Raw genomic sequence first — 19977 nt, 5'->3', positions numbered from 1 at the left:
CCACAACTGAAATTTTACCATGTGGCATGCGAAAGAATGATATTTAATATACTCGATTATTTTGTTTTGATAGGTAACAGATAAGTGTTGGAGGCTTAGCATTCATGAGCCAAGTATCTGGGCTTTTGTGGTTTTCTATAACCACCTTCAACTAGATCGGCTTCCGCAAAATTCTAGTATCATGCAAGTTGATCCAGAGATACGCATAGACTAAGAATTATTTTATTGCATGTTTGTACGCAGCTGAAGTTGAAATGTTTTGTTTGCTTTTTCTGTTAGATGATTCTCCTATAAAGTCTCTTAATCAAATTATTTATGTGAAACTTGTCACCTGTCTAGGATGTCTGTCGCCACTAAGAGTTTCTTGGAAATTGCTTTTTTTTATTGTTCTTGGATCAGGAGGGTGATCATAACTCCTCTCTTCTCATATATTCTGGTTTTCCTTTTCGCTAGTGGCTTGTCCTATGGCACTTTTCAGCCTGTATTCACTGGTCTTTTGAAGCTGGTTATAAAGGTTGATCCTAATATCTTGGATATGAGGCTGGATGATATTGCAAAACAACAATTAATCGTGGGGTATTTTAACCTTTTTTGGTATTTTAACCTTCCTCTCTCTATTTTACCTACCTTTTTCCCCTCTACCAACTTCCCCCTTTTATTCTTTTTTCCCCCTTCCTTTGTGTGTACCAAAACTTCCCTTTAAACCTCTTTTGTTGTTCCCCTCTATATCCCAAGATGGGAGAGAATTCCTCACCCCTTTTCCTTCTTTATTGTACAACCCGACTTGTCCAATAAATCTAAAAACATTACACTTGTCCATAACTAGTTCCTTTGCCTTTTGTTTCTTATATTTTCTTGTCTCTTCCCGGAAAACAAGAGCACACATGCACCAGCTCACGTGCTCACATCTCTACAAAATTGACACCTATTCTTTCCCGTGCAAGCTAGTATATTTGCATCCGCTCACGTGCTCACATTTCTTGTCTTCACATGTAGCATTTTCCTTACTTTGTCGTTTTCTTTTCCCTTCACAAAAGATCCAGAATGCATGGTTTCTGAGGAAACCCGTTAAGATCTAAATGCACAAGCACACCCATACGCACGTGCAAGCACCTGTTTCTTTTTCCTTTGAAGTGGCAATGTCTTCATCAACTTCAACATATGTGCAAGCCAGAACCCCTACTCAATTCTCTCTTTCACTTTTGCTAATGAGGAATGTTGATTTCCAGAGTTGTTCGGAATGTGGAATAATAGTGTCAACAGTCGTGCAGGTATGGAGGAATTGCCCGGACAATTACGCAAACCCCATATCCATACGGCACCCACATGCTCCAGACGGTTTTGTTTCTCTGGGATGCATAGCTGTGCCCAGTTTTGAAGAGCCAGATTCTAATTTTAGTGTATTGTGTGGCTGAATCAATTGCCGAGGAGACAGTATTTGAAGACCAAAAGATTTGGTCAGCACCAAATTCATATCCATGGGCATGTCACATTTATCAGGTGAAAAGTGATGCTCTGCACTTTGTTGCATTGAGATTGCCTAGAGAAGAATCCGGTTGGAGGCCGATTAGAGTTCTTGATGAGCCCGAGCCCACAATACAACAGTCAGAAGATTCATGATCGGTAATTTGATAGCCTTTCAGCTTTTGAACTGGGGGTGGTTGTGGTTGGTTTGTACATGCAAGTATTGTTTCGGGAAAAGGGTTTTACTTATTAAGGTTCGCGGCACTACCCGGATCTAAAACAACATAGACGGCTTGTTTGCGAAAGCTTTTACATTTGTAAAAGCTTGGTAAAAGCTTGTAGGGGAAAACAGAATTACATTAGTTATTTTTCAATGAATCCAATTAGTCGGACTCTTTTACGTAGTTTTTGTTGGGAAATTGTTTCCCAAGCTAATGTAATGAATCTTTATTCAATGGTTGAATTGTTTATCGTATATTGACATTTGGATATAGTTGGTGTTGAATGAAATAAATCATTTTTGTTTCTTAAATGAAATTACCATGATCTTATTTGAAAATGCTAATATATTGGTATTTATAGAATTGTTTTAAAAATGCAAAATTTTTGGCTAATATAGCGTTCCTAAAATGCTGTAAAAACTTTACATTCTATAGCGTTTTTAAAACGCTATAGAAACTTTATATTCTATAGTGTTCTTAAAACGCTGTCTAAAGTCTACATTCTATAGCGTTTAAAAAATGATGTCTTAAGTCTAAGACTTTTAATAGCATCGGCTAATACAGCGTTTGGAAAAACGCTGTATATATCATTTAATAGCGTTTTCCAAACGCTGTAAAATGCGATTTTTCTTGTAGTGCGTACAGAGAATAGATTGTGACATATAAGATTATATGTACACTTTTGTTAATATATTACCAAACATAAGACAAGAACGCAAATTGTGATATATAAGTTTATATGTATACTTTTTCAACATGCAGAGAACATATTTGGTATGATACAAAGTATAAATATACACATATAATATTATATGTGCTTGTGTTAGCAAAAAAATACGTTTCAGATATCAATAGATAACCTTATAATTGTCAGATCTATCGTCATTTTTGATAACGTACAAAGGACATATTGTGACTTATAAGATTATATGTGCACTTTTGTTGATGTAGTACCAAACATAAGACAAGAATGCAGATTGAGACAGATAACGTTATATGTTAAGGTGCAGTGGGTTCAAGAAGGGAATGGCTCAAAACATGTATAAAAAAAAAAAAAAATTTTGTCATACATATAACGTTATATGTTAAGGGGTGAAGGGTTTAAGAAGGGAAGAGCGCAAAACAGGAATAAAAAAAAGAAAATAGGAATTTTTGTCACATATATTGTTATATGTTAGCGTGGTGGCGGTGACAGAGGTGTTGGTGGTGGGGAAAAGAAAAGAAAAGATATTTTTTTATCACACATATAACGTTACATGTTGGCGTCGTGGTGGTGGTTACGTGATTGCAACAAGATAAAAAAAAATGAAAATATACATTTTTTGTGTTAGCCAAATAAGGCCTTAGTTTCTTTTACATAAGGTAGTTTTGTCATTGAAATTATTAATGGACTAGAGAGGTTAAGAACTTTAGAAGTGGACTAATAGAATTAGAAACACGTTATAGTGAACTTCCCAAAAATTCTCCATATCCAGCCACTCCATCCATCATCAAGTCCCTTTTAGGAACATTCCACCTTGGGTACCGACCTCTTGTGCATCGATTTGCACACCATCCCTTCACAATAGGTTGGTATCCGTAGAATTATTGAGTAAATTACGTTCTTCTATATATACGTTACCACCAAAAAAATGAGTCACCAAGCTCTAGATTAATATTACCAACTCTCTCAATCTCCACCACCCTTCACTCTATAAAAATCTCCGTCGCAGCTGTGAATCTACGATGGGATCAGTCCATGAAGCACCACCACCACCACCACCACCTTTGTCATCATCACATCATCCATCAGAGAAGCACAAAGTGGTGAGCGATGAGCTTGAAATCGTATTATCAAACATAGACTTGCCATTTTATCAGCGCAATCAACTTGCAACTTGGATAGAGCTAAAGCTACTGTGGCAACTGGCCGCTCCCGCCATCTTTGTTTACATTGTCAACAATGTGTTTACATTGTCAACAATGTCATGTCCATGTCCACCCAGATTTTCTCCGGCCACCTCGGCAACCACGAGCTCGCCGGTGCAGCCCTCGGCAACAATGGCATCCAATTATTTGCTTTTGGTATCATGGTACATCTCTCTCGTGCACAACCCTTTTGTGCATCCAAAATTCTTTCCAGTAACCATTTTATTTTTGCTTTCAACAGCTAGGTATGGGAAGTGCAGTGGAGACCCTATGTGGACAAGCATATGAAGCAAAGAAATACCCAATGTTAGGCATTTACCTCCAAAGGTCAACCGTCCCCCTCACCATCACAGGGCTCCTTGTCGCGTTAATCTACGTGTTTTCCAAGCCGATTCTCATATTACTCGGCCAATCAACAGAGATCGCATCTATGGCCTCAATTTTCGTCTACGGTCTAATCCCTTAGATATTTGCGTACGCCTTGAATTTCCCAATTCAAAAATTTCTCCAAGCGCAAAGCATCGTCAACCCAAGTGCTTGCATTGCAGCATCAACGTTAGTTTTCCACTTGATTCTGAGTTGGGTCGTGGTCTTCAAACTTGGGCTCGGGCTTCTGGGCGCGGCCTCGATGCTGAGTTTTTCTTGGTGGGTGCTCGTGATAGCCCAATTTGTTTACATTATGAGGAGTGAAAAGTGTAAGCACACTTGGGCTGGGTTCAGCGTACAGGCTTTTTCTGGGCTGCCCAGTTTCGCTAAGTTATCGGTCGCGTCGGCGGTGATGCCCTGCTTGGAGGTTTGGTACAACCAGATTATGCTGTTGCTTGTTGATAGGGGTGGCAAACGGGTGGGTTTGGGTCAAATTGGGTAAGTTGTTAGTGGGTTGGGTCTTTAATGGGTCATTGACCCATTTAGATCCATTAACTATGAATCTAATTACCCATACCCAACCCGACCCATCTATTTTAAAGCAAACCCGACCCGTCCATTAACCTAATTACATATAAAAATTATGATAAAAAAATTAGAAAAGTAAAAAAAAATTATGATCGAAACTCATAAATTTTTTCAAAAAGACCAGAATAAGTAATTTTTTTTGTCTTATTGATTTTTTTTTGTCTTTATTCAAAAAATTATAAATTTCGATCAAATTTTTTTACTTTTCCGATTCCTCTCATCAAAACAAATTAACAAGTCACAAAAATATGACACAAAACAAAAAAAATGCAAAAAAAAATTGAATAAGGACAAAAAAATAAGTCAATTTTTTGATCCAAACCCTTTGCGGGACTACCACGAGAGAAATTTATTCACGGCGGAGCACAATTTCACGGGTCCATTCGCGCAATTAATGGATGAGATGTGTTTTTAATTTTGACTGGTCAAAATAATTGTAACCGGTCACAATTGATTTTAATATTTTTGGACGCGTGTGATTTAGTACAAAACAATTGAATAAAAGGCCATGCTCCTGGGGGGAGGCGTACTCCTCCACTTTCTAATTGCAAAAGAGACCAATTAAGAGATGAAATTTGGTGCGTTACTTTCATTGCTCATTGGATCATTTAAGTTGATCCAATTAATGCCCAATTATGACCCAACTAATAATGGGTTAGCTGGGTTTGAACTCATTCTTACCCAACTAATAAATGAGTTGGGTTGGATCTATTTTTTAGTTGATGGGTCTGGATTTGTTAATGGGTCTGGGTTCAATTTGCCACCCCTAGTTGTTGGGTTGCTTAAAAACCCGAAATTGGCTTTGGATTCTCTTTCTATCTGTTAAAGTATGCTAGCTATTTTTCACTTCCATCGTGTGAGCTTTTATGCTTGGGTTTGAAAAGGTACCTAGTCTGGCCCGTGAGGTACGTTCATCGATCAGGGGGCTCTTTTGATGATTTCGTATTTTTTGTCTCGAAAAACTTGATTATCAATGCGAAAGATCAGACGTATTAGATTGAGTGAGGGTCTGATTTATTTATTATTTTTGGTCAAACTTTAGAAGTTTTTTCATTGATACAAAAGTCTTGAGAACGGGTAGCCACCCCCAAGGAGCGTAGAAAAACAACTACAAAGAAGACTTAGACTCACAAAAGAACATTCAAGACCTCACACAGATAAGACTCGTATCCGGTCTCGAAAAGTCATCAAGACGACGTAGAGAACCCACCACAACTACACCCACAAGGAGTGAGAGAAAGTCTCACGCATGGGAAGAAAACCAACAAAAAAAAAACAAAAAAAAATCCATACGAAAAATCGAAGAGCATACAACACATCTATACCCCTAAGTCCAGCCGCCGAAAAATGCCGATCAAGACCCTCACTACCACCACCACCAGTAACCACAAGGCCGGTTGAGACATGGCAAAGATCACGGAACAAAACCTCGATCACCACAGTAGCCACACTCCACCGTGCAACACCACCAACTGCTATCTTCGTCCAAAGAAACTACACCCTTGTTAGGGCGTGAACCCATGGGATGCCCAAAACGACCAGAATGGAGCCAGCCTGATAATGTCAATAGAATTGTCGGACAATCGGAAAGAAGAGCACACGGTGAGAAAGACCGAACAAAGGAGAACACAGGCGAACTGCTTTGGCGACGATCATCTCCGTTGACGTTGGATCTCGCTGAGATTAGGGGGAGAGATTTGAAGAGAGAGAGAGGGGGGAGGTTTGGTTTCTGATTGAATCGCACATAAACTTGTCGAAAACGACAATCAGAAATGCTGACAGCTTGAGATATATTAGTTTAGCTAGTTCTGATTGCTCATTGTTAGAACTGCGGCTCATATGTTAAGTATGAAAAGATACTAAGGAATTCTAAAAAGAAGGCTAGATGTTGGAGCGGAGCGGAGCGGAGCGATGGCATTTGACCCATCGCCGATGATCCAGTAAAAGTAGATTGGGCCGAAGGCCCAGGTGTTCTGTAATTGGGGGGGTGCCCTACGCCCCCTGCAGTAAGAAACAGTTCATACAGGGGTATTTTTGGGATACAGGCCAAATCCGTTAGGGTTAGAATAGAGTAGTTATAAATACTCTATGTTGTAAACCCTATTTCGTACTGTGATAATAAAAGAACAGCAGCCGCTCTCGCTCCCGTGGACGTATCCGGTATTGGAGAACCACTTATATCTCTGTGCTGATTCTTTACTATTTTATACTCGTAAATCGTGTACGTGTGTGTGACGATCCTAACACTCTTGATGTCTGGCTAAGTTGATCTTTTCTGTAGAGAATTATATATATGCCAATGGTGGCCTACAAAATAAAGGGTACACGATGTTAAAGCGGGACCGTTGGTGATCTTCACGGTCCAATTTCTAAAGGGATCGACAACCATTCCATGGTTGTTATTCCTGTTCTTAACAGATTTTTTTTTAAAAATTATCCTTTACTTGACAATCATTATGAAACGGAAGAAGTACTATTGAATGTAATTATCACAATTGTGTATGGTCTGTCAATATGGTTCTTGCTTCTTTTGAATTACTCGAGTCTGCATTCCAATATTTGTCTTGAATCTTCACGCTCGTGATGATTAATTTGTATTGGCGTCAATTGCAATTGCAGCATGACGATTAAGGCATTCATGCTCATGATCTCGCTTGGGTTTAGTGCCTCGGCAAGGTTAGCTAGCTCTACTTGAAATTCGTTCGTTTCGCTGAGTTATTTATTTTCATTTTTCTCCCTTATTTTTGGCTAAATTTATCATTCAAAATTTTGGTTAAAACTTTTATTTTTTCAGTTTGATCACTTGATGACAAGAAAATTGAAAAGAGTAAAAGGAGTTGGATACTTGGATTGCATATAAAACTAGACCACTTACTGAAAAAGGCGGTGAGTGATGCCAACTGAGCTAAGAGCTCACTAACCTTCTTGCATGTCTACATGGTTAAAATTTTTCATCCACTTGATTGATGTCGGTTATATGAACCTGCCTCGAGAAAAAAAAAATGAAGGAAAGAAAATGAATACCGTTTGCATTTGCAAGTAAATTCTCAGTTCCACTTTTCCATCACATTGGTGGTATACAACCGCTAAGAAATTGAAATTAAGATTAATAAAACCTTTTTTGCTCTTAAAAAAAAAAAAACAAATGCGAATCAACATCCTATTTTATAACACATGTGACATGAGATTCGCTATCGACGTAATATATTCTTGATAAAGAACCAATTGCAACACCTTAACAGTGATAAAAGTTCCCAAAAAAAAATTAAAAAATCTTTCGTATTTATTTCTGTTTTTTTTTTTTAAACTTTTGGTCAGCACAAACTTTCTTTAACAATTTTGCTTTCATGAATATATGTTTGAGCAGTGTGAGAGTAGGCAATGAGCTAGGAGCAGGGCATCCAAAATCAACAACATTTTTAGTAGTCGTGGTGAACTTGGTCTCTATCGTCACCTCTATGGTGCCGGAACTCTTGTGATTGTATTTAGGGATGTCATTAGCTATGCTTTCACAGAAGGCGAATCTGTGGCCGGTGCCGTCTCAGACCATTGCCCGCTCCTTGCCATAACCATCCTTCTCAACGGAATTCAACCTTTTTTGTCTGGTGAGCTTTTGAGAATATCTTTTTTCTTTTTACTGAGACTATGCTAATTGCTTACAACCGGGTGAATCTGGGCTGTCCGAACCCTCGTAAATAAGTTTTTCTCACGCGTCTTGATTATTGTACGAGAAACAAATTGAATGGCACGTCCTCGCTGGTCTTAATAGCTTTGGTCTGAGTGCATATGACTTTTCCGGTGGTGTGTGTGCCGACCTAGTTAGGTTATACTCCATTGACTACGATGTTTTCGCGTCTCCTCTTTAAATTAACTTGTTGTAATCTTTACCCGAGTTAATAAAATTTCTATTCTTATCAAATAAGCATGTGAGAATAATATTTTCAATTTAAAAAAAAAACCCACTGGAATGACACGACAACATACTAAAATTCAGGAGAGCGAGGATTGAGAGCGAAAACTCGGAACATCTTGAAGTTGAAAAATTATGACTAAGCTCCGAACAACAGCATAATGCTGTAGTACTTTTTGAGCTACAAAAGGTCAACTGGGAATCTGTGTTATGTAAAACACCATATTTAATACTTGAGAAATGATTTTTACACTTCCTTTTTATCTATTGGCACTCCATTTTTTGTGTTTTATTCATGAGAATTGAAAAAAAATACTAAATTATCATTACCTCTTGAGTCACTTTTTTTTTTATTTGAAGGGCAATTTGATGCTTTCCCTTAAATGAAGACAAAACAAGGGAGTGTCGATAGATAAAAAGGGAAGTGTTGAAGACATTTCCCTTAATACTTATATAAAAGTTTTGTACGTGTTTTCTTTGCTATTTCAGCACTGTCGCACTGAAGACTACATTTCTGTACCCTGTCATAGTCTAACTTAGATTGTCAAATGAGTAAACATATGAAGTTGTTGCTGTGGGATGTGGATGGCAAGCTTTCGTGGCTTACGTGAACGTCGGGTGCTATTATGTAGTTGGGATCCCGTTGGGCTTGCTTCTTGGTTTTTACTTCAAATTGGACGCTAAGGTATGCTACTAATTTGATGTCCATTGTGCTTTCTCAATTGTATTCTATATATATTGTGTCGTATGATCATGTTCTTAGGTTTATCCCACCTGTTTAGGGGACGGCTTTAAGGTTTCCTCTGACCCAGACCCAAAGTATTTAATCCTTACGTAAGATTGATTAATCTCTCGTAGTTCACATGCATTCTTATGTTGACTTGTAAACACTAGAGAGAGATTAGGTACTATCAAATAATAGCTTCGCAGCTCAAAAAACAAGTGGAAAATGACGGTTAATGACGTGTTTTACTAATTAATACCGCAAAGGACATTTTCAGATATTAACAAATGTTCTCAGCATATCCATGGCGAGTATTAATTATCAAAACACATCCTGGACCGTCATTTTCCCAAAAGCAAGATATGTTATTTTTAAATAAAGAGTAGCATGTATCATATTTTAAGAATGTGCAAAGATGGCAAAATATGTAAGGACCAGTTGGTTTCGAAGTCGAGACTTAAGTTTTGGATGACACATCGTTTAGTGGGAAAATGTTTGACAAAGTATGCTTGTGTAGCGTCTTCCTATTTATTTTGCAGTGCTTGTTTTTTTGTTTGTAGGAAGAGTTGGATAGATAGTTTTCAAGCATGTTGCGCGCTCTGTCTTTGGACTTATATAGAGTAAATAGTACTACGAATTATGATACGAATATTGTAATGATCGAGTAATTGAAAGGAAAAATGGCAGTGAAAAGTAGTACTGGTAATTAAAAAAATAAAATGATGGTAATTAATGTTTTGTGATCTTTGTAGGGAATTTGGTGGGGAATGATAGGAGGGACACTGATGCAAACCATCATTTTGATTTGGGTCACTTGTCGAACAGATTGGAATAAGGAGGTACTAAATTATTTAGTTGGTCTATTTAAAATGTGTTTGGACCAAGAATTTATATATGACAAAATTTACCAAAAGAAAGAAAAATGTATGATAGAACGTACCAAATTAATGTCTTTAATTATTTCATTTTCTCTTTATCATTTTCTTAACATTTTCCTGCTATTTTTAGAATTCATCCATGAATTCTTGATCCAAATAAGCGTTATTCTAACTTAAATCACAGTCATGAGCAGTTTGGTATAGTAAAGGTTTAAATCAGATATGGAGAAGCAAAAAATAAAATGTTATAGAAAATGCTATTAAAATGAATGTAATAATGCTATAATATTTAAAATATGCATTGGATACAGATAACAATAATATTTATTGATTTGAGAATAAACTGAATGTGTTGCAGGTGGAAAAAGCAATGAAACGGTTGGAGAAGTGCGAAGAAAAGTAAAACTTCTTGTGCGGAGTTTACACTTTATTTCAATTCGCTCATTAGGTTATTGTTCTCATGCAAAGTGTTATGAATTGAAGGGACTTCGGATTGGTGTTGTGCACCTCCGAGCCATAGGATCTCATCTCAGCAATCAACGATTGAGAATTGTCCATTGCCGAGATGAGATCCGAACCGTCGGATGCACGATTCGACTGCTTGAAGGTGTGTAACACGGTGCTGCGCACATCATTACACAACACTATCCCCCAATTCGAATGTAAGGCCATTCAAGGCATGCATATTATACACATTAAATAGGGGTGTATTATAGCATTTCCCTTTCAATACACTAAAAGTGATATGATGTTTCGTGTAGAGTCTACCTAAAGCTCAAGCTGGGGCTGCTTTGGCTTAATCGGTTGAGGTTATTGGATTTGGATTTTGGATTTGAATTTGTAATGATTAGGGTAGGGAGATAAAGATAATAATTGGAGAGAGATAGAGATAAAAATGAAAGTAGTGGTTGGAGATTGGAATAATGAGTGGATGTTGGAGTAGGGTAATAATTTTGAGTCCAAAACCCCAATCCATATACAAGCCCTTAGGTCCCCAAAATTTACGACATTAAAGGGCCCCTCCTAGTTTACTACACCAAAGAGCAAGTCCACCCATGTGGCAAATCTCATGCCAAGGCCAAAATTTGACAGAAAGAATGGAAAAACCTTCTCCACCTTTGTGTCAAACGCAATGCCAAATTTAATTTGGCAAGGCCATTCTTGGTGCCAAATTCGGCATTGAATTTGGCAAATGCCCAAACTTGCCAAATTATCAAAGCCATTTAATTTGGATAAAAACAATGACAGGTTTAATTTAATGATCTAGATTTGACATTGTGCTAAAATGGCACTAAACTGGTAAATGACATTGCTATTTTTTGACGTATAAATGCCATGCATTGCAATTATTTTACCCAATAGGAGTGGGTATGAGGGTAAATATTATACAATACTCAGTCAGATATGGGGAGGGTATAGGCCTAAATGCTGCCACCGCCACATCTATCGCCGACGATGCCGCCAGCACTGAAGCCGCGGTCGCTGCCCTCTCTCTTCTCCCTGTAGCCCTTCCAAATCCTCGAATATTATTTCAACGGCTCTACTCTGAGTTTTTTTTGGCTAGTTTTCCAAAACACATACTATTTCACTATTTGCAAAAACGGGAAAATGACGGCCAATGACGTGTTTTGATAATTAATACCTGTCAAAGACATTTTGTTCATTACCAAATGTTCTCAGCATGTTCTTGATGGGTATTAATTATCAAAAAATGTCCTGGACCGTCATTTCCCCCTGCAAAAACTACATGTCATCTATGAGTGCTCAAAATTTATTTTAGCAAAATATTTTGCTGCTAGATATATATAAAAATTTATATAAATCTATTTGCGTAGATATAAAAAAAACTTAATTATAAATGTTGAAAAACATATGAATTGAACAATTACTTGTAACACTCTCTTACATAGAGGGAGTCCCACACCTTCTTACACATAACATTGTATCTAAATTTTTCTGTATATGTGATTGATCTCCAACAAAAGGTTTTAAGAGCAGGTATAACTTCGTTTTGTATATTTTGATAAAGGTGATAATTCGTTACTTTAACATGAAAACAGAATAGGGGAATTTATACCTTTCTTAAATGAGGCTTTTTAAATCTTGGGAGTCACCAAATATTTATCCAGTCGTTAACTTCAGGATCCTATGATTATCAAGATACACGAAAATTGAATCGGTTATTGATCAATTGTAAAACAAACACGATTATCAGCCCCGCATCCCGCTTTGCATCCGACTTTGCAAAGTTGACAAGCAATCATATGGTACAATGTAAATAACGCACTGGGAATGGATTGGATGTATTTGTGAACGAGTCCCCTTCTTGATTTGTTGTTCAACTTGTTCTTTGTAATTCTCTCCTGCTACTCGGCTTCTACTTCAATTGCCATACTCCACTATTCTCTTTTGCGTAATCTGTGTTTGTTTTCGATCTCTGGACCTAACCTTTTCTCTGCGCATGGTTCCTAATAATTTTTCTCTCCAACTATTACTCTCATTTTTATATATCTCTCTTTCCACTCATTACCCCCCAAAACTTCCTCGAGTATCAAACCAAACAAAGCCGCAGGCATTGTACTGAGATTTAGTGTTGATCGGTTGGTGACAATTTCAATTTCAGTTGTGGACATCTAGGAAAACAGGTACGCTGTAAGCCCTGAAATCTTTATATCATAAGTCCTGTCATTTTTTTTAATTTTTTTTTAATGTATTCTTTCTATGGAGTACAATTTATAAGCCACAGAAATTCTACTTTTGTCTCGCATTACAAAAATAGATAAACAATAACTAAATAATCATCTTAATTCGGTGAACCACGTAAGTTTTCATTTCTATCACTTTGACAGAAAATGTTTTCATTATTATACTTGTGAAATACCTTGTCTACCTTGTTATTATGATACACGTACATATAAAAATATTTGTTTCCTAACTTAGTAGGATTGTATTAATCACGATTACAAGTAATTAGAGATTTTTTGAAATTTTGGAGGAAATTCAAAACATGGAATTGAGTTAGTTTTCTTATATAACGACTGTCCTCCTAAATTCAAATGCCATTTCTTTACTTCACGGAATCATATTCAACACTAGTTACTCATCCTCTTCAGCCTTCTCCAAATATTTTCTCTAATTTCAGCCTTCTCCATTTCGAGAAGTGGGTGTGATTGCTCCATCATTTTCACACGGTAATACCATGATTTTTTGATACATTTCTTAAATATTAAAAAGATATTTCTAGAATGATTTCTGCTTTAAAGGCATTTAAGTTTCAAAAGCCTTGCCAAATCGAACCATATTACAACATATTAAATTCAATGTAACTTTACCAAAATATCTATTGTTTAGGAAGGAAAAGTGTGTAGGGTATTGTGTTCACTAACTCTAACACAATCAATTCTTATTTATATAATGGAAAATCATGACATAAGACTACATTAACCAATGTGGGACTAATAGCAATACTATATTCTAACACTGCCTCTCAAGCTGGAGACTCTTCAGCTTGATACGTATCACGTATCTACCAACGAAACAATTACCTCAACTACTAACAAAAATAACGAAAAATAACCAACTGTTTAAAAACAATGGAACAACTTTCAATAGCAACGACCAAAGAACGACTTCAACGACCAACCAATTTCAACGACTTCAACGAAATAATTTCAACAACTAACGAATCAATGAACGAATCCAACGAAAAAATTTCAACGATCAACAAAACCAATTTCAACTACCAACTTCAACAACCAATAACAACCAACTTCAATTACCAACCAACAACCAACAACTTCCTTCAATAACCAACTTCAACAAAAGAGATGACAAAACAAGATAAGTTACCATGTTCACCAAAAGCATGGCCAAAAATCCGACTAAGAAACCCAGAATTATGACCATGTCTACGACTGAATGAACCAACAGCAACAAAGATAGCGGAAGCAGAATTAGATTTCATTGCAAATATATCACCGTGTAATAAGAGGCAATGCCTGCCGTCAGACCCAACCTCCTAAGTACTACATACATAGCTTTGACCAGGTGGCTATACCAAACCATTATGCTAATTTTTTCCCTTTTCCAAATTCTACTTTTTTTTTTTTTTTTTTTTTTTTTTAACAAGAAATAAAAGAACGAGTGTACAAAGATTATTCCCAAAACCCAAGTCAATGATGGGTACCACTATTGCTAGGGGCCGGGTCCACTTCTTAGTGAAGACAGTGGTACGCGAAAGCTACCCGTCGGAACGTAGCCCAACGGCTACACAACAGGGTCATCCGAATAAACAGGATCGACCAAAACCTCATCAGGTTCACCTATTTCCACATATTCCAAAAATGATTTTAGACGTTGCCCGTTAACCTTGGAAATATTATTATTTTTCGGGTCACAAATATCTACAGAACCATTCGGGTAAACCTTATGCACAACGTAGGGACCGTCCCACCGGGACCTCAACTTACCAGGAAATAAATGAAGGCGCGAGTTATACAGTAACACTTTCTGACCAACACTAAAGGTTTTGCGCTGAATATTTCTATCATGATACGCCTTAACCTTAGCCTTATAAATACTCGCACTCTCATACGCATCATTCCTAATTTCCTCAAGCTCACACAACTGGAGCTTCCTATGGGCACCCGCCTCAGGTAAACGCGCGTTTAGCGTCTTAATGGCCCAATAGGCCTTATGCTCCATCTCAACGGGCAAGTGGCAGGCCTTACCATAAACAAGCCGGTAGGGTGAAGCACCTAACACGGTCTTGTAAGCAGTGCGGTAGGCCCACAAGGCATCAGTCAACCGAAGTGACCAATCCTTCCTATTCGGGTTCACGGTCTTCTCTAGAATCCCCTTAATCTCGCGATTTGCTAGCTCAGCCTGACCGTTGGTTTGAGGGTGATAAGCAGTAGACACCTTGTGAGAGATGCCATACTTGTTCATTAACGCCCCAAAAGACCTATTGCAAAAGTGTGTGCCCTGATCAGAGATAATGGCACGTGGCATGCCAAACCTTGACAAAATGTTAGTTCGCAAGAACTCTAGCACGACCTTAGAATCGCTGGTCTTAGTGGGAATTGCCTCAACCCACTTGGAAACGTAATCCACCGCCAGGAGGATGTACTCATAACCGTATGACACCGGAAACGGGCCCATGAAATCAATACCCCAACAATCGAAGACCTCTATCACAAAAATGTTTTGTAGGGGCATCATATTCCGCGGGCCAACCTTGCCTAATTTCTGACACCGGTCACACGACTTACAAAAGACGTATGCATCCTTAAAAAGACTCGGCCAAAAGAAACCACACTCACTGACCTTGGCGGCGGTCTTCTTTGCGGAGAAATGACCTCCGCACGCCTCGGTGTGACAAAACTCTAAAATTCCCCTTTTATCAGTTTCGGGGACACACCGGCGCACTATCTGGTCCGCGCAATACTTGAACACATATGGATCATCATAAATATATTGCCTGACCTCTCTCAAAAATCGCTGCTTCTCAGCTGTGGACCAATGGGGTGGAATTTGCCCAGTCACCAAATAATTGGCGATATCTGCAAACCATGGGCACACATTAGCAGCGAACAACTGCTCGTCAGGGAAAGAATCCACAATGGGGAGATGAGAGGTGGGGTCCTCAAACTCCAGACGAGACAGGTGGTCGGCTACTACATTCTCAACCCCTTTCTTATCCTTAATCACAAGGTGGAATTCTTGCAGCAAAAGAATCCACCGGATAAGGCGAGCCTTCGCATCCTGCTTGGTCATCAAATACTTCAAGGCCGCATGATCGGTATACACCACAATCTGCGAACCCACCAAGTAGGACCGAAACTTGTCTAAGGCAAACACCACCGCGAGCAATTCCTTCTCGGTAGTGGTGTAGTTCATTTGTGCCTCATTTAGCGTCTTGCTCGCGTAATAAACGACGCATGGCTCTTTCCCTCGCCTCTGCCCTAAAACCGCTCCGACTGCATAGTCGGAGGCGTCACACATCAACTCAAATGGCAAACTCCAATCTGGAGGCTGAACAATCGGCGGAGTAGTGAGACTCCGCTTCAATGTCTGAAAAGCCTCCTTACACGCCTCGGACCATACAAAGGGCGTGTCTTTTGACAGTAAATGGCACAACGGCCGGGAGATAGCACTAAATCCCTTAATGAAACGCCTATAGAAACCGGCGTGACCGAGGAAAGATCGAATGTCTTTTACAGACTTTGGAGTGGGAAGATTTGCGATCAAATCAATCTTCGCCTTATCCACCTCAATACCCTTGGATGAGACAATGTGTCCTAACACAATCCCTTGGGTCACCATGAAGTGGCACTTCTCCCAATTAAGCACAAGTTGCTTTTCCTCGCACCGTTGCAAGACCTTTCCTAAGTTCTCGAGGCATTCGTCAAACGAGTCCCCGAAAACTGAAAAGTCATCCATAAACACCTCCACGATCTTCTCTACCATGTCGCTAAAAATTCCCATCATGCACCTTGAAAAGGTTCCGGGAGCATTGCACAAGCCAAAGGGCATGCGACGGTAGGCAAACGTACCATAAGGGCACGTGAAGGTGGTCTTCTCCTGATCCTCCATGGCTATCTCAATCTGATTGTAGCCAGAGTACCCATCCAGGAAGCAATAGAATGCCCGGCCAGCCACCCTCTCCAAAATTTGATCAATGAATGGGAGAGGGAAATGGTCTTTCCGGGTGCTCGCATTGAGCTTCCGGTAATCGATACAAACTCGCCACCCGGTTTGAACACGGGTCGGCACTAGTTCGCCCTCGCCGTTTCTCACGACGGTCACTCCTGCTTTCTTAGGCACCACCTGCACTGGGCTCACCCACTCACTATGGGCTATCGGGTAAATAATACCCGCATCTAAAAGCTTCAGCACCTCAGCCCGAACCACCTCCTTCATATTGGGGTTCAGACGACGCTGAGGTTGCCTAGTAGGCTTCACATCCTCATCTAGAAAAATGCGGTGTGTACACACCGTTGGACTAATACCCTGCAAATCTGCTATTGTCCAGCCTATCGCACCCACGTGCTTTCTCAACATGGTAAGCAACTTAGCCTCTTGATCTTCCTCAAGGGATGAAGAGATCACAACCGGAAAAGTATCATCGCCTTTAAGGAAGGCATACTTAAGTGTGTCCGGCAGAGGCTTTAGCTCTGGTTTAGGTGGCTGGACAGACGATGGGAAAGCTGTAGGAAATGGGGCGCCCAGCGGCTCAAGAACTGGGTTCCAAGCGGCGCCACACACATCCTCCACTGCAAGCATCTCCATTAAACTTCCTACATCTGGAGAATCTAAAAATGACGCCTCCTCGGCGGTTAAGGTTATCTCCAGAGGATCCTTGTATGACACACTATCGACATGCTCTTGTACCAGCGTGTCGATCAAACTCACCTCATATATCTCCTCATCATCCTCAACCCGGCTATCCACGTTGAAAACATTCACCTCCATTTTCAAGTCCCCAAACGACAATTGGACTTGTCCAGTTTTGCAATTCATGACAGCACTGGAGGTGGCTAAAAATGGACGGCCTAGGATGATAGGAGTCTTTTCAAAGACCTCTGGTATTGGGCATGTATCCAGGACAATGAAGTCGACTGGAAAAAGAAACTCGCCCACTTGAATTAGAACATCCTCCACCACCCCCTTTGGAATTCTCACACTCCAATCAGCCAACTGCAGCGTGACCGGTGTGGCTTTCAAATCGCTTAAGCCAAGTTTCAAGTATACTGAATAGGGGAGCAGGTTGACACTCGCTCCTAAATCCAGCAAAGCCTTATCAAACTTTTGGCCTACGATCGCTATAGGGATGGTGGGACAACCAGGGTCTTTACACTTGGTGGGGATCTCAGTTTGGAGAATGGAGCTCACTTGCTCCGTCAGAAGCACTTTGTCCTGACCCTTAGTTCTCCGCTTTGACGTGCATAGATCCTTCAAAACCTTAGCAAACTGAGGAATTGCGTCAATGGCTTCCATCAAAGAGATTGGAAACTGAACTTTCTTGAATAATTCAAGCATTTGAAAGTTCACATTGACCTTAGGTTTCGCCACCAAGCGATTTGGATATGGAGCAACGGGTGGCATTGGAGTCGTGGGGGCCGCAGTTGCAGGCACCACCACTTCAGGAGATTCCGCCTCTTTCTCTACTTCAGGAACACTTCCCAAGTTTGGAATGATTGCTGGAATAGCTACCGGCACCGAGGGTGGCACCGATTTCTGCTTTGGGGGCAAATCTTTGTCAATCACCTTCCCACTTCTGAGAGTGGTGATCGCTTTAGCATCTTCCAGACTGAGATTCGGATTACTTGGGCCAGAAGAATCGCCCACATAATGGGTACCAGCGGCATTGACTAAAGGTTGAGAAGGAAACTTTCCCTTCTCCTGTTGGATTTGTCCAACTGCCGCCGTCAACTGGGTCAATTGGGTCCTAATGTCACAAATTGCCTGTTTGGTTTGTTCAGTGAAGCTTAACTGAGACTGCATGAGAGCCTTCATCATCTCATCAGTCTGTTTATCCCGCGGGGGATGGTTTATGCCTGGGGGTGGTCCAAAAGATGAAGGACCGAACCCCTGCTGCTGCTGAGGTGGGTAACGAAATTGGGTCATTTGGCCTTGAGGAGGCCGGAATTGCTGAACTTGTGGCTGAGGTGGTGCTTGGGGTTGCACCGGGGCTTTTTGATCCCTCCAACTCAAAAGTGGGTTTTGGGCCCACCCTGGATTGTAGGTATTTGAATAAGGATCCCAACGCTGGTTAAGTGCGTTCACCTCAGCCTGGTTACTATGGTATGCGTCTTTGACAATGGGAAATGCGGGGCAAGCAGTGACAAGATGCCCCGGACACTCACATAACGCACACACCTCTTCGACTTTCACCTCATTCACCTGATGGACTTGCTTAAGCTTCAAGTCCTCTAATTGTTTAGCCATCTTGTCCAGCTGAGACTGGACATTGTGCTCTCGCACACTAGAAGGAAAAATGCCAGACCCACTGGGTCCCTGTGCAGCCATGGCCCTATCACCGAGGTCGGAAGGTTCCCAACTTCGGTGCTTCTCGGCCAACTCTTCGAGAAAGTCCCACGCATCGTCCGGGGACTTATCTAGAAAATCCTCCTCTTTACAGAGGTACTCCATTTGTTGGACCGTAGCAACATTCAAGCCCAAATAGAAAAATGACACCAACTGGTGTTTCATGAAACCATGATGTGGTAAGGACAACAACAAGTCCTTGAACCGCTCCCAGCACCTTAAAAACGACTCGCCCTCTTTCTGCTTATACGATTGGATTTGGCGAGTCAGGTACTTCGATTTACTTTCCGAGAAATATTTCTTGTAGAATAAATCTCGGACAGCAGCCCACGTCGTGAGAGATTGTGGCTTCTGCATCCGCAGCCACTTATCTGCATTGTCCCTGAGCGAGGCTGGGAAAAGCTTAAGGCAAGCATTCTCCCACTGAGTAGTGGTGGCCAGGGTGCGCACCAAGCCCTCGAAATGACGGACGTGCTCATACGGATCCTCATTCTCCTTCCCATGAAACAAGGGAAGGGCATTATGTGTACCAGGTTTAATGGTGAAAGCATTACGTGCTTCCACCGTCTCGGTTGGTAAAACTATTGGACTGAGAGGAGTGGTCCTCTCAGGATGCATGTGTGCACGCATCGACATCGGTGGCTCTATTATTAAATCAACAAAAAGAGCACCGATATCAAAAGAATCACCACTAAAAGACTCTCCCTCCACGATTACTTTCGGCTCTCTCTCAATGGCTACGAGACGCCTGGTATTGTCTCGGTAGTACTTAGGCTTTAGTGGTGATTGCTTTCCTACAATGGAGGATTGCGCACCTCTACCTATGATGGCTCAAACAAAATTAAAAAGAAAAAATAAAAATAAAAAATA

The 19977-nt window shown here is 40.2% G+C and overlaps 1 protein-coding gene and 1 pseudogene across 1 annotated transcript in view; both read left to right on the top strand.

Moving 5' to 3' along the window:
* The window catches only part of LOC131330670 (fumarate hydratase 1, mitochondrial-like), an 89765-nt gene that overhangs the window by 11082 nt on the left and 58706 nt on the right, over positions 1-19977 (top strand). The gene's annotated exons all lie outside the window — the stretch shown is intronic.
* Positions 3184-18216, top strand: LOC131330671 (protein DETOXIFICATION 40-like; annotated as a pseudogene).

Source organism: Rhododendron vialii, chromosome 6a, assembly GCF_030253575.1.
Source record: "Rhododendron vialii isolate Sample 1 chromosome 6a, ASM3025357v1".
NCBI lineage: Eukaryota > Viridiplantae > Streptophyta > Magnoliopsida > Ericales > Ericaceae > Rhododendron > Rhododendron vialii.
Note: the sequence above shows the minus strand (reverse complement) of the source record. Positions and strands in the feature narration are given on the sequence as shown.